This window comes from Apteryx rowi, unplaced genomic scaffold, assembly GCF_003343035.1.
Source record: "Apteryx rowi isolate R43461 unplaced genomic scaffold, aptRow1 scaffold_175, whole genome shotgun sequence".
NCBI lineage: Eukaryota > Metazoa > Chordata > Aves > Apterygiformes > Apterygidae > Apteryx > Apteryx rowi.
Genome location: NW_020448030.1, coordinates 735,152 through 749,905, shown reverse-complemented (window position 1 = coordinate 749,905; position 14,754 = coordinate 735,152). Strand labels below are relative to the sequence as shown.

Below are 14,754 nucleotides of genomic sequence, written 5' to 3'. Positions count from 1 at the left end.
CATGGCACAGGATCAATGGGAGACCTGCACTTCTCCAGAACAGCTATTGAGCTCAGTTGTTTCAGGTCACCAAATATGATATTAGATGCTTGTCATTAGGAAACTAAATCCCAGCAAATGTTTAATTTGTCTAATATACAGGAATGGAATAGTTTTGCTTTTAATACTATTGGTTTTAATCTCAGATTCAAATGAAAGTATTAAATAGAAATGACCAAGAATTACAAAAAACATTGCAAATAAAGTTATGACTGTAAAAAGGCACACCACATAAATCAGACAGGAAATATACATGCACGAACAAGAGAAGGAAGTATTTAACTCGAATAAATGCTTGACTGATACAAAAAAAAAAAAAAACCTAGGACTCCTCACACTCTACGAGCTGGTTACGAACCTGTTATCTCTTCATGATTGGCTATATCTTTGAACTTGAGTCCTTTAGTAGGCATTTTTTCAGGGGAGGAACTCAGCACATCTACCAAAAGGGACATCAAGGATTCACTCTAACCTGAGAGTGACCACCACATGTGTCTCCTGGCAATATAACAGGGTTTATCTCTGCAATAGATTTATTTTCTGAAATTGGTTTAAAGATGATGCAGACAGAGCACAATCTCTTTAAAAAAAAAAAAGGTATCCATAGATGCAAGGGAAAATTATTAAAACAAAAGGTCCGTACATACACTTACACTGTAGCATTCTCCTAAAGAGTTAGATATGCTGGAGCTTCCTAGTACAATATTTGGGAATGAAGTTTAATTTCACAGAATCATAGAATGGTTGAGGTTGGAAGGGACCTCTGGAGATCATCTGAGTCCAACCCCCCTGCTCAAGCAGGGTCACCTAGAGCACATTGCACAGGATCACGTCCAGGCGGCTTTTGAATATCTCCAGAGAAGGAGACTCCACMACCTCTCTGGGCAACCTGTTCCAGTGCTCTGTCACCCTCACAGTGAAAAAGTTTTTCCTCATGTTCAGATGGAACTGCCTGTGTTTCAGTTTGTGCCCGTTGCCATGCGTCCTGTCACTGGGCACCACTGAAAAGAGTCTGGCTCCATCCTCTCGACACCCTCCCTTTAGATATTTGTATATATTGATAAGATCCCCTCTCAGCCTTCTCTTCTCCAAGCTAAACAGGCCCAGCTCTCTCAGCCTTTCCTCACAAGAGAGATGCTCCAGTCCCCTAATCATCTTTGTAGCCCTTCGCTGGACTTGCTCCAGTAGTGCCACATCCCTCTTGTACTGGGGAGCCCAGAACTGGACGCAGGACTCCAGAGGTGGCCTCACCAGGGTTGAGTAGAGGGGGAGAATCACCTCCCTCCACCTGCTGGCAACACTCTTCCTCATGCACCCCAGGATACCATTGGCCTTCTTGGCCACAAGGGCACATTGCTGCCTCATGCTTAACTTGGTGTCCACCAGCACTCCCAGGTCCTTCTCCGCAGAGCTGCTTTCCAGCAGGTCCACCCCCAGCCTGTCCTGGAGCATGGGGTTATTCCTCCCCAGGTGCAGGACCCTGCACTTGCCTTTGTTGAACTTCATGAGGTTCCTCTCCACCCACCTCTCCAGCCTGTCCAGGTCTCTCTGAATGGCAGCACAGCCCTGTGGCGTATCAGCCACTCCTCCCAGTTTTGTATCACCAGCAAACTTGCTGAGGGTGCACTCTGTCCCTTCATCCAGGTCATAATTTCCTTCCCTGGAAACCATATCTCTCCCTTCAGCTTAGCAACAGGCTGTTCCATCACTTTTTTGCTCTTCGTTCAAGCTCTCTGATTTTTAGGGCCCTGGCTTTGTCCTTAGCTGAGACAGTTGTCTGTGGCCATTAAAATTGGGTGTGCAAGGGTGTGCAAGGTGAGGTGAAGGAACATAAGGCCTATTGGGGACTCGCACAGTGGGTCTATCACAGCTGGCTTAGGAGGCACAACACGGTACAAGAAATTGCCCACTGGGCTGGTAATCTCAGTGGGGCAGGGAAAACAGGCTTGTGTCTGGTTTCCCATTTCATGAATGTCTAGGGAGCACTAGAGATCAGGAGCTTTGGCCATACAAACACAGATCCGGCAGTTTGCGCGGAAGCCGGTAGGGAAGGGGGCTCACAGGGACCCAGAGGCTGCACGGGACCGGGGGAGCCAGCGTAACGACGGCAGTGATGCACCCCAGGATGCAGTTGCCAGCATGGGAATTTCCTCAAGAGTCAGAGCCAAGGCTACGTGCAGCTGTGCCATAGCAGAGGATCCTCAGAGAACAGCCTGCCGAACCTGTGGGCAGTGGAGAAGGTTACTGAGGGGATTACAGAGAGAGAGTGACACAAGAGACCTATATTCAGACAAATGAATTCCACCCTTATGCTTAGGTGTGCTAGCACACTCAGATTTTGTACAATCAGCAATGATTTTATGGAAAGTATTCACCTCTTCCAATTCTCAACCCTTAAAAGTACATAACACCACAGCAGTATTAGCTTTGTAAGATTACTGAGGTTGCAACATATGCGATCCATTTATATGAAAGCCCGCACTCCCTAGGCAACATGCTTCCCATCAATTGGTCTGTCCTCCACTGAAACAGAACCACTATAATTAGTCAGTTCATATCTGTATTAAAATAGAGGATGAGAAGACCATGATTCAGGTAGAATTCAACAAACAAACTGGGATGGGAGCTGCTCTAACACAGAACAGGGATATGCAGAGACCTTGCTAAAATGTTCCTTTACACTGTTAGAAGAAATGCTTGATTGTCTGCCCTTTCATTAGGCTTTTGCAGATGCCTGCAAAATTTGGCTGCATAATAGGAATAATAAAAAAAGGATCTTCAATACTTTTTAAATAATAGAACAGAATACAATAATTTAAATGCTATGAAATTTGCTAATATTTGAAATGACATAAAAAGTGAGGAAAATAGCTTGTAGTGTTATAAGCAACAGATGGATTTTTCTTCTAATCTACAGTTTTTAAGAAACCAAGTCACGCATATTATTTTAGCAAAATAAATGTTACATATAAACTAGTAAAAAGGTAGATTCCATCCCACACAGACACAACTCTTTTCTTAAAAGAAAACTCACAGAATCACAGAATAGTTGGGGTTGGAAGGGACCTCTGAGATCATCTGGTACAAATCCCTGCTTAAGCAGGGTCACCTACAGCATGTTGCCCAGGACCATATCCAGGTGGCTTCTGAATATCTCCAGGGATTCAGACTCCAAAACCTCTCTGGGCAACCTGCTCCAGTGCTCTGTTGCCCTCACAGTAAAAACGTTTTTCCTTAGATTCAGGTGGAACTTCTTGTGTTTCAGTGTGTGCCCATTACCTCTCGTCCTGTCACTGGGCATCGCGGAAAAGAGTCTGGCCCTGTCTTCTTTACATCCTCCTTTCAGATATTTATACAAACTCATAAGATCCCCCCTGCCCCTTCTCTTCTCCAGACTAACCAGTCCCAGGTCTCTCAACCTTTCCTCCTACGACAGATGCTCCTGCCCCTTAATCACCTTTGTGGCCCTTCACTGGATTTGCTCTAGTATGTCCATGTCTCCCTAGTACTGGGGAGCCCAGAACTGGACCCAGCACTCCAGGTGTGGCCTCACCAGTGCTGAGTAGACGGGAAGGATCACCTCCCTCAACCTGCTGGCAACGCTCTGCCTGATGCAGCCCAGGACGCTGCTGGCCTTCTTTGCTAGGAGGGCGCATTGCTGGCCCATGTTCAACTTGTAAGGCTGGCCAACTGCTTGCTGGATAGGGATATAAGTAATCTACTCAAAGTCACATAGGCTCACATAAGTCACATAACAAGCCCTGTGCATAACAGAGATGGAGCTACAGATTGAAACAGTTGGTGCTGATGATCCAGTGTTCATATTGCTTGAATTTTGGAGGGTTTTACTTCAGACAAGTTCTAGTCTGATCCCACAGGTCCCATGCCCACTAGTGGCTGGAGCAAACTTAGATGAAGCACATCTTTCTATTTAGATTCATCAGGAAGGAGTCAAGTTTGTGAACCATGATACTGCTCTGTGATGTGATCCAAAATGGAGTCCGTGAGGACTAGTGGGAGAGTCACTTTAAAAGAGTTCTCTTAATCCAAACTAAAATGCTAATGTAAATGTACCCATAGATGACTACAGAGCACACTTTCTGAGTTCCTCTGTCCTCTACTCTATCAAGCCAGCTTTACTTTCTTTCCTTCCCTCTAAGCAGAAACACATACCAAGAACTGACACACCTAATCAACTTAGGCTCCTACACACTGAAGTAGTGCTGAAAAGCAGATGGTCTGTATCACTGTCTGGAATTCAGCTACACTTTTAGTTGCTTAACTCAAAGTCTAGGTAGACCTTACACAGACTGCATTTCCCCAGGGTAACTCTAAATCACTTAGTTTATATCAGAAATCTACAGTAACATTAAGAATTGGACACTGTGGCCCAGTCCAGCACAGTTATTGGTCTGATATGGTATGATTTTAAAAGAACAACTCTCAGATCTCCACACCAAACTAATTTTAAAAAACAGTGTTGCATTAAGCTTGTATGTCTATTGTATATTTATAATCAATAAATAAACAGATATATAAATAGGTGAAACTACTAAATATACATACACTGACATATATAAATCCAAAAATTAAGTTACTCTTGCTGGATTCAGCCTGGAAACATACAAATTCTCTCCTCTATACTTGGAGAGAGCCAGATGAGGCTCCCATGTGGGACTATCAAGCACTGCGGGAGAAAATACCTTACACGTCTCCTGTGATGGAAGGCTCAGCCACCCTCTGGCCTGGAATGTAAGATTTGTGTGGCCAGAAAGAGAGCAGGCAGAAGAAGCCTAGCTCTAGCTTAATGATGAGAAACTCAGTTAAGAGCAGAAACACCTACTGTTTTAGTCCCTGTCTCCAAGACAGAGTAAGGATGCCATGTCAGTGTTAGAAGCATTCCTGTTTCTACTGTTGCTTTGAATTCAGTCGCTGTCTAAAATAAAATACATAAATACTATAGAGAGCAGGGTCCAAGTCCCCCTCCTGCCTGTTTTGGGGTACGTACCTTTTCCCTCCTTGAATGCAAGGAGATGAAGTATGTGTTTGCATAGAGGTAGCATAATTAAACAAAGCATCATCAAACACCCTACCACATCATGTTCCAAGTCCAAAGAAGATTTTTTGCATCTTGCTCTCACCAGGTGAGTAACTAGAAGCAGCTGCTATCTCTAATTTTTTTAAAAAAATTATCAAAGCGACAAGACGAAAAAGTAAACAACAAGTAAAAATGCTAGTCTTTTCACTTAATTTGTATCTCAAAGGTCCTCAGAGATATAATTTTACTATGTTGATAACAGCGACTAGAGTAGAACAGGTCTTGGTCTTGACTGGGCCTCTAGATATCAGTATTGAAATAGATTTGGGGGTGGACAAAGAAAAGCACTCTTTGAAGAAACTCCTGAAGTAGATCTAATTGAGACAGTATTGAATACTAGGACTTTGTCTTCAGATTAATTCTCATATATACAAAGTACTCTATCTAATGCGGTACTGTTCTTTTAACTCTGATAACCTAACGACATAGACAAGGCAAGGGTTTGTAGACAGCAGCAGTAACTTTTTATAAACTCAAACAGTATAGTGGTAAGCTCTAAGCAGATCATAAGAGATAATATCTCTGTCTACAAACCTTTGCCTACCATTTTTTATAAAACAAATTTCTGCAGAAATTAGAATTTTAATGAATTTTAATATGATATAAAAGTTATACTTTCTCATCCTAGCATTTGTTTACGTCCTTCAGCTAGGCATGTTCTCAATCCTCTATACTTACCACAGTAACACTGAATCATGAATCACAAAAGATAAAGTGGAAAGCAAGAAAGAACAACTTCTCAAAATTATATTCGTTAGAGAATCATGTGCAAAATAACCAGGTTTCCCTTAATACATGGGCAACTTATAATGCCTGTTAAATTTTAGCATGCTCAAAAGTCATTTTGATAGAAAAGAAGGGAAGTATTAATTCATGCAGAGTAAAGAACCATTTAAAAAGCAATAATAAATCATAACAGCTTGCTTCCAAGTTTATTCTTTTCCTGTGTTATGCTAAGGATTTCAACTGATAGTCTGAAGAGGACCCAGGAGAAAAAAAAAATCTTTATGGTGAAATAACAGTGTTGCAAGATTTCAAGATGCTGAAAGTACCTCAGCTTGGTAAGAATCAAAGCAGTTGTCATGCGCAACCTTTCTGCATTTGGGGCCAATAAATAAAATTTTGGTCAAAATCTTTTAACTTCAGTTTTCTTATAAAACTTTCTGGTTTGAAGTTCCATTGATGGATGCCATGCTCTAATTACTGCTTTCTCAGAAACCAGAGACAAATTCAATTAGGAAATATGAACCATGGTGGAGCATGGAAAGAGAAATATAGGAATTTGGGGATATGCAAAGCCATTATCTGTGCTTTTTTTTAAAAAGCCTTATTAAATAATTATATTAAAACTGTCAACACAAAAATGTCAGTGGTGTGCAGGTCTGTGATGCTGAAAGAAGTGAGGAAGTTTCAGGAATAAAATGTGTAACATGGTTGGATACCTGTAAGACTAGCAATCCAGAGAGATAATTCATTCACTAAGGACACAAAAATGCATGTGTCCTAAAGGCCTAAAGAATTGTATAAAGAATTGTATAAAGAATGTAAAACAGATTGCATGGCAAGAGAATCCAAAGTAACCATAAACACTCTAAATGAAATTTATACTTGAGAAGAAGTTGTTCATGATAATATACCACAATAAATCCCACTTAGTTGTAAAACTGCCTGGAGAACTTGAATAATTCTCTGGTTTCCATTAATTTGCTGCACAAGGAAGAACATTGCGGGGAGGGGAGACTGCACATTCAGTTTTCTTGATTAAACTGATATCTACTCATGTTTCAGGGAAACACTTTAGTGCCAGATTGTATTGCTGTGAATACCTTAGTCTGGTCACATTCACCATTTTTAAGGATAGAGTAGGATCATAGAATCTGACTGCTGTATCACACTTTGGGCCTGCAAAATATTTCTTTACAAAACGAGGCTGGTGGCTGGCAATTGATTACAATACGTCTTCAAAGGTTTTATCTAAACCTGAACTGAAGAACTTGAAATGGAGATGATACTCTGCCACTCTCTCAGATAGTCTGTTCCAGTGGTTAATCACCCTGACTGTTAAAATTTATGGCTTTTTTTTAATTTGAGTCCATCTGGCTGAGGTTCCACACACTGGCTATTGCTACGGCTTCAATTATTAAAGAGCTCTGTAGTACTCAGAATATTGTAGCTACTGATAAGCTTTAAAAATAAAATCCTACAACAAAATATAGATTGAAGCAACTGTGAGAAGTCATCAGATCTCTCATTCTTCCCCCCAAATGATAAACCACAGCCATAACTTTTCTGGTAGATGATGTTGATGGTTGGTTTGTTCAGAAGCTAGAGAACTGCAATGACAGAGATTCCAAAGCCTGTCAGTAATCTATTGCACACAGTGTTCAAAATGTAGAAAATGGATTTACATAGTGACATATGATGGTTTCTGCTTTGCTATCTGTTCCTTTTCAAATAATTCCTAATATGCTATTAACTTGTTTTAACTTCTACTGAGTAACAAGTTGTAATTTTTATGGAACTACCTAACACAACCACAAGATTTTATTCCTGGTCAGCTCAGAGGCCATTGTTTTACTTGTGAAGTGAGGTTTTCTTTTCCCCATATATATAACTTGATATAGAACTACAGTGGATTTCATTTGCCATTTTAACTCCTGTTTACCCAGTCTCATAAAACCTTTCTGCAAGTTTTCATAATTGGCACTGGTCTATATTACCCTGTATAACTTATGATCATCAGCACTACTTTAGTTTTCATTCCCTTTTCCAAGTTAGTTTTCATTCCCTTTTCCAAGTTATTTTTGTTATATGTTGAACAACATATATCCTCGAAGAACACCTCTGGTGATCTTCCTCCACTGTGAGAATGAACCATTTCTGCCTGTCCTCTTTCATCAACTTGTTCTTTCTTTTAACAGTTATTTACTCGTACAAGGACTTTCTCTTTTATCTTGTCTACTAAACACCTTTGCTGAGGAATCTGGTCAAAAGTTTCCTGGAAAACTGGATATAGCTATGCCTATACTGTCAAGTAAGTTAGCTCCCCAGCTCATCATCATTATTCCAGCAGTCTTTACCACTCAAGCATGACCGTCTTCCCCAACACCAGACCAAAGGGCATGCAACACATAAATTTCACATCATGGTATAAAAACTCTACTCTGATAGCCTAACACTACTATTTCAGACATTTTCAAGCCAAACAGAAAACCTGCAAAAATAGTAATTATATCACAGAACAAAGGGGCAGCATGTGGTCCAGAAGAGATCCAGGGCTCAATGCTATGCACATAGATGAGACAAGTCTACTCTAGGAGGACAAGCCTGGATATTGCATATGCAAGTCACCTCGACCTGTCTGGGTACCTCCTCAAGGCCAGGGATCACCCCCCCTTGAAGATGCATTTAACAGTGTAGATATACTTAATAGCACATGTCAACAGGTTTCATATGCTAATTGAGTCCTTAGATAACTGAGTATTTACCTTGTGAAAAGCAGACACAAAGTGAGAGCAAAAGAATGTCACTAACATTGCATCTCTGTATTAAACAGATATTAAGGACTTCAAAAGTTTAAGGTAATAGAAAATGAGATCTGCACAATCAGAAGTATATTCAGCCCAGAGTTCATACATGCCTTGAAAAACTCTTGTTCTAAAGTGATCCAGGCCTGGCAGATGAAACCATGCCAGTACAGCCTATATTCATAGATTGTATAAAGCAAGAGTAGTGCTATACAGCAAAACAGTATGTATTTTCCCAGAATTTGTATAAGTTTTGTAAAGTTTTGAATCAGATTAAGCCCTTCCCCTTTTCTCTGGGTAACTTCTCTCACCTTTATGGGAACAGAAGGAGGTCTGCAGCTTTTTGGAGAAATTATTTATACCTTGCATTAGACTTGGCATGGTCTATTCAGAGTGTCATTTTGCTAGAACAGCAAATTAAATTTTCTTGGTCTTACGAATTTTGATTTCAATTTCTCAGGAAAATCTTGTAATTCTGTTCTCACACTGTATGAGACAAATGATAAGACAAAAACTATCAGTTGTTCCGAATCCTCAACACGCACAGTGGGAAGATGCCATAGTTGTCCTTTTTTTGGCTGTTATAGAGGATATTTGCATATAAATGGCCCAAGTCAGGGAACTATTCTTTGCAGCTTCCAGTGATGATGTGTTTCACTAGGATTTAAAGCTAGATGACTTAGAGAAGGGATGATTCAAAGGCTCTAAAATACAATCAGATTTTCTTCAAGTTATCTAAGTAGTAATGTCACCATGTGAAGGGCAGAAGGAAAACTTTCTGGATTCTCTATGACAACCAGCTCATTAAATCGATACACTGAATTCTTAATACTGTCTTCTATTTTCTCCTTCCTTTCTGTTTCTTAGAGTCAATTTAGGTTGTAATCTCTTCAAGAAAGGCCTGTTTGTTTTGGTTGTACGCTGCACAGCCTGAAGGAACTGAGGATGTAAAGATCTACAGAAAAGAAAAAAATGAAACCAACCACATCTATCTTCCCCCTTTCTTTGTTCTCCTCCTTTCTTCCTAATGCCCTGACTCTATACATCTCTCATCCTTTCCATAAGGTTTTGCTTTACAAGATTTATTCATTTCTGGTTTGTTTTTTTTCTTAATCTGTTCCCTGGCTGATTGCCTTGATCAGTGCACTGACATAGGCTGATGCTTGTATATTTTTAATGATCTTTAATTGACCTGGATATTTTTAATTATTTATGTCACTAGTATAAGTGTTCTTGATTGGTTTTATGAGCTGAGCTGAGTTTTGAGAACAGAAGCAAAAAGCTTCAGCCAGGGTGCATCTTCCCAAATCTGTCTGACAGTATGGTCCTGTTCCAGTTGCATTAGGTTCCATAGCAACTGCAGGGCAGAAAGCTGAGTTTCAAAGAACTATTTCAGCTCAGGAAGCATATCTGTGTTAGAAGTAAGAACAAACTTAAGATTATGTTTTTTCCCCTACTACCTCATCTGTTCTGGATCTAATTCAAAAAGTGGGATGTTCCTGAGGAGCAGCAATTTGAATGACAATTTTTTTCCTTCTTCCTCTCAGGCTCCAATGATTTTTCTATATCACTGACATTGCCTAAGGCATTAATATAATTGAGTCCCTTCTAAAAATATAAATATACACTGGCCTTCTCTGACAGCCTGTTTACTGACTAAACATAAACTACTACCAATATTTAAAAACTTTCTACTAGAGATGGTTTCCCAGTATTTACAAAAACAATTTTCAAAATACAGCCCTCCAAAATGGAGAAATTCAGCTTCAGATTAAGATACCTAAATTCAGGCAACTACAGTCAGCATCAAGATAATGCAGTTGCAGTCACGGAAGTCCATAGGGCTATTTAACTCCCTCTAAAACAGACATATTTGATCTTACCTCCTTTGACTATTATGGGAGCTCACATGTAGACACCCAATGTGGACATCTACAGTCTGAAATACTGGGCTTGAATGTGTCACCCAGAACAGGCATATAGTGTCATTCGTTATTCCCTAGGTTATGCAGGATGTCCCCCATAGGATCAATAGATGTGACAGAGGACAAACAGATGGCTAGCACCTTTCTGGAGAGGTAGGTCAGGAGGACAGACGGGAGGCCCTAGGACTTCTGAAATAATACTAGATACCTGCTAATGCAACTGAATCAAGGCCTGACTCTTATCCCAATGATTTGTTGTTGACATCTTTGTCTCTGGGAGGCTCATGCTGTGTGATATGACTAAGACCTTTTGTGCCGATACAGTTACTTCCTCTCCTCCTCATATTCCCCTTTTAACTTTATTTCTTCTTGCACATTTTTGGCCATTTCCTCTCACAATAACATAGCATAAAGAGGGCTGGCATTATAGGGAAGAACTTGCTCCACAGAGGAGAGGAAATTGTATTATTTCTATTTGTTCATATGTTTGGCAACTCAGGAACAGAATCCAAAAAGCAAGTCTGGAAGCACAGTATCATCCATTGGAAGTTTGCCTTTAAGTTTTTGAACCATCATTCAAAAATCATTGAAAGTTTCTATGACAAAGCAAAGCATACAAATGAGAGGAAAGAAAATTAAAGCCCTTTAAACTACAGGGGTCATTAATTTATTTCACAGTAAGGACTAAGTGCAGTGAGTGAAGGAAGGGCTATATTTAAACCTTAAACTTAAATTACAATAAATACCCAAGTGTACTTTTACCAATACCCAAGTGTTCTTTTACACTAAGTGTAAAAGAAAGAAAAAAGCCAGCTTAGCGCACTATTAAATATAAAATGGAAATATTAAACAAAAAAATAAATCTTTCCCAAAGGGGTAATCACTGGAAAATTTCCTTCAATATTAGCCTCTATCTAATAGCATAGTAAAGGAAAAACCTTTAAATGAAAGAAATTACAGATCTTAATCCTTTACTCTAAAGGAAACACTTAAATTAGACGGCTGTTTCAGTTTATTTTTAAAACAACAAGAATAACTCATGAAGAATCAAGTCCCTCATGGGACTGATCAAAATTGCATTTGCATTCTTCTCTATTACACTGACAATCATTTACAATAAAATCAGAATGAGAAAGGGAAATTGTCTGTGGGGACCACTGAGCCAGGTAATAGCTTCGGTCTAACACAGTCACACTTCATAAAGCAAATGAAAATGTAAATAGAATTTTAATATGGTCAAACTAGGCCTTACCTTACTTACAGAATTCTTGCTTGCTGCTTTTAAATGATATATCAGGAGTGACAAAACTAAATACTCATTGGTGATAATGAGATATTTTATGTTTGCCTTTGCCAGCACTTTGTTTAAAATAATGTGAGCAAGGCAAAAGCAAGAAAACTAAGTAAGTTTAAAATTGCCCCAATATAATGGGAGCACAATGMGAAGACATTTTATAACTTAAAATTTCCATTTCCTCTCTGTACATATACAAACCTTGGAAATTATAACAAGATATTTTCCTATTTTCAGAATCACAGAGACTGCACATATTTTAAGTGCAACATAAAGAACATGGAATAATTACAATGTTTAATTATTTTTAGATATCTAACAATAATTAAATATATTTATAAACATATAGTGCATTTTTACATAAATGAAGAACAAAGACATGCTATATTCCAATATAAAAAAAACAAATTAATTTGGTTTGAATGGAGTTTCTTCAGCCACCTAGTAAACATAATCTTGCAGAACATCTGTTTCATACTTGGCATATGTTTATGTCATCCAAATGAAGCAGCCAGGCACAATTATCACAGAATGACCATCTGGAATTTAAGTGTATCTCTTTTCATTCCTGAAGAGAAGTTAGTTAACTGGCTCCTGCTTACAGCATAATTCCTTTTTTCCAAAGTCCTGGTGATGGTGCAGAATCCATTGAAAAACTGAACAACAAAATTTATGAGATCTGCACAATCAGAAGTATATTCAGCCCAGAGTTCATACATGCCTTGAAAAACTCTTGTTCTAAGGTGATCCAGGCCTGGCAGATGAAACCATGACAGTACAGTCTATATTCATAGATTGTATAAATAATTAAAAACATTCACTGGAGCAGGGACACGTCGCAGAGGAGTACCATAACCACTAAACTATAAAGTTAATTTTTCCCTTTGCTTCTGTCCCAGTGAATATTAACTAGTTATACAGAACAGAACATCTGCAACAGGAATGTCTAAGAGTCATTCACCACCAAGTAAGATTTCTGCGGTGGACAACTCTTAGACGTTCCTGTTGCAGCTGTTCTGCTCTGTATAATGATAACCTAGAAAACAGCCTGCTCTCCTCAGTAATCTGCTATATTTTTAGACATTATCCAAAAAATCCCACAAAGTGGCTACAGTACATGTGCTGAACAGCTATGCAGCTCATGTACACTAAATCTGTACCATTCTGTCCCATGACCTGCTATGCATGTGCAATTTAAATGCACTTACAGAGTGAATATAAAATGTCCTCTTTTGGACCTTCGAAAGCAGCAGAACTCTATTATGGTACCCTGCTAGTCAGTGCCAACTGAGTTCAAGCCCTTAATCCAAACAGTCTGTTGTAGATTTGTTAAAAATTGACGTTACTTGTATCAATAGATCCTTTAAGACTTCAAGTAAAGCTACCTAGGCCTGCTGACGAAGAACTGTCTAGTATCAGTAAGTGCTTCATAACCACTGTTTGAAATCTCTGTGCCACCTCCTTCATTACATGGGATGGACATGCCTTTCTGCTTCCTTCCAGAAAAATAACAGAAATAAACATAGATAATCACTTTCTATTTTGCATATAAGCAAGTTACCACATGATAAGCAAAGCGGTGAACAATTGATTTTATATTCCATGTATACAGTCTCGGTGCACATTTTTACCTCTTCAGCAGAAGAGATATAGTTCACCCTATGAGCAGTAAGCCACCTTTCACTTACTTCAGGATAAAAGCGATCACCTCAAAGTAGTTGATAGTCTGTAAAATTAAATATTAGCTTATTCCTCAATAACCTGCTTGTGTTCCCAGACCCCAGTCATGTCCTTGAGCTACAACAGACAGGCTGTCCATAAGATCTCAAAAAGTTGGGAAGTTCTGTGGGCTCTTATCTTGGAGTATAAGGAATACAAACACTGAGGTGCAGCTCCAGACATCTCAGTGTACTTATCTTGTATGTAACTAAGTCTCTAAACTTGCATTACAGTCCACGGTGACACAGGGCTGAGTTCAGTTGACCAGTCATAGGCGTCTAGTGCCATCTGAAAATCCTATGGTATCTAGCAGTAACTCTGATTACTCCAATTTTTTTTTTCACAGCAGCAAAATTCTCCACTCATATTTATGTTTGCTGTTCAGTTCTTTTTTCAGATTTCCAAGTTGAATTCTGTATTACTCATGATCTAATTTTTAAAATACAAGTGCAGTTAGTTACAGGATAAAGTCAATAATTACTTTTAAATTTTGTAATAATGTATTTTAATGTTTATTTGATGAATTCCAATTTGATGCAGTTCTACCCTCCTTCATTTTTCTTTTTGCCTGTTTTCTTTTTTCTGTTTTGACAAAATACCTTTCTAATTAAAGATGTCACTTGAAATATCATTATCTGCTTTAGATATAAAATTATTTTTCACTAAAAATTCCAACAAAACCAGCCAATTTTAGTTTAGTTTTTCTGCAAAAGAGAACTGTTTTTAACTCTCACAAAGCTTTGTAAAATGCAGTACATGATTCCATTTGTCCTAAGCAGTATGCCAGGTTCACTGAAATGCAGTTTGGAAAAATTGAGGATAAAAATAAGACTGTCTATGTTACAAAAACTGAAAAAATCCTTGAATTTCCTGTGTGGAGCATGAAATTCATAATAGTATATTTACTAACCATCTATTCAAGTGACAGTGTATAGGCTTAGTAGCTTCTGGTCTGTGTTCTATATGCAACAGTTCCACTATAAGAATAATAAATAATGAAATTATTTTTGTGTGTAAATTTTGGAACGAATTCATGTTCTTTTAATACTGAAATATAGAGTTCTAAATTTAAATTTTATTACTCTAAATTTTAGTATTCTAAATTTAAATTTAAATTAAACAAGCATCTTTATATCTGAAGCAGTTCATCTG

The 14,754-nt window shown here is 38.6% G+C and overlaps 1 protein-coding gene across 1 annotated transcript in view; it reads right to left on the bottom strand.

Moving 5' to 3' along the window:
• GPC5 (glypican 5) overlaps positions 1-14,754 on the bottom strand; it is a 732,889-nt gene that overhangs the window by 685,077 nt on the left and 33,058 nt on the right. The window lies entirely within an intron of this gene.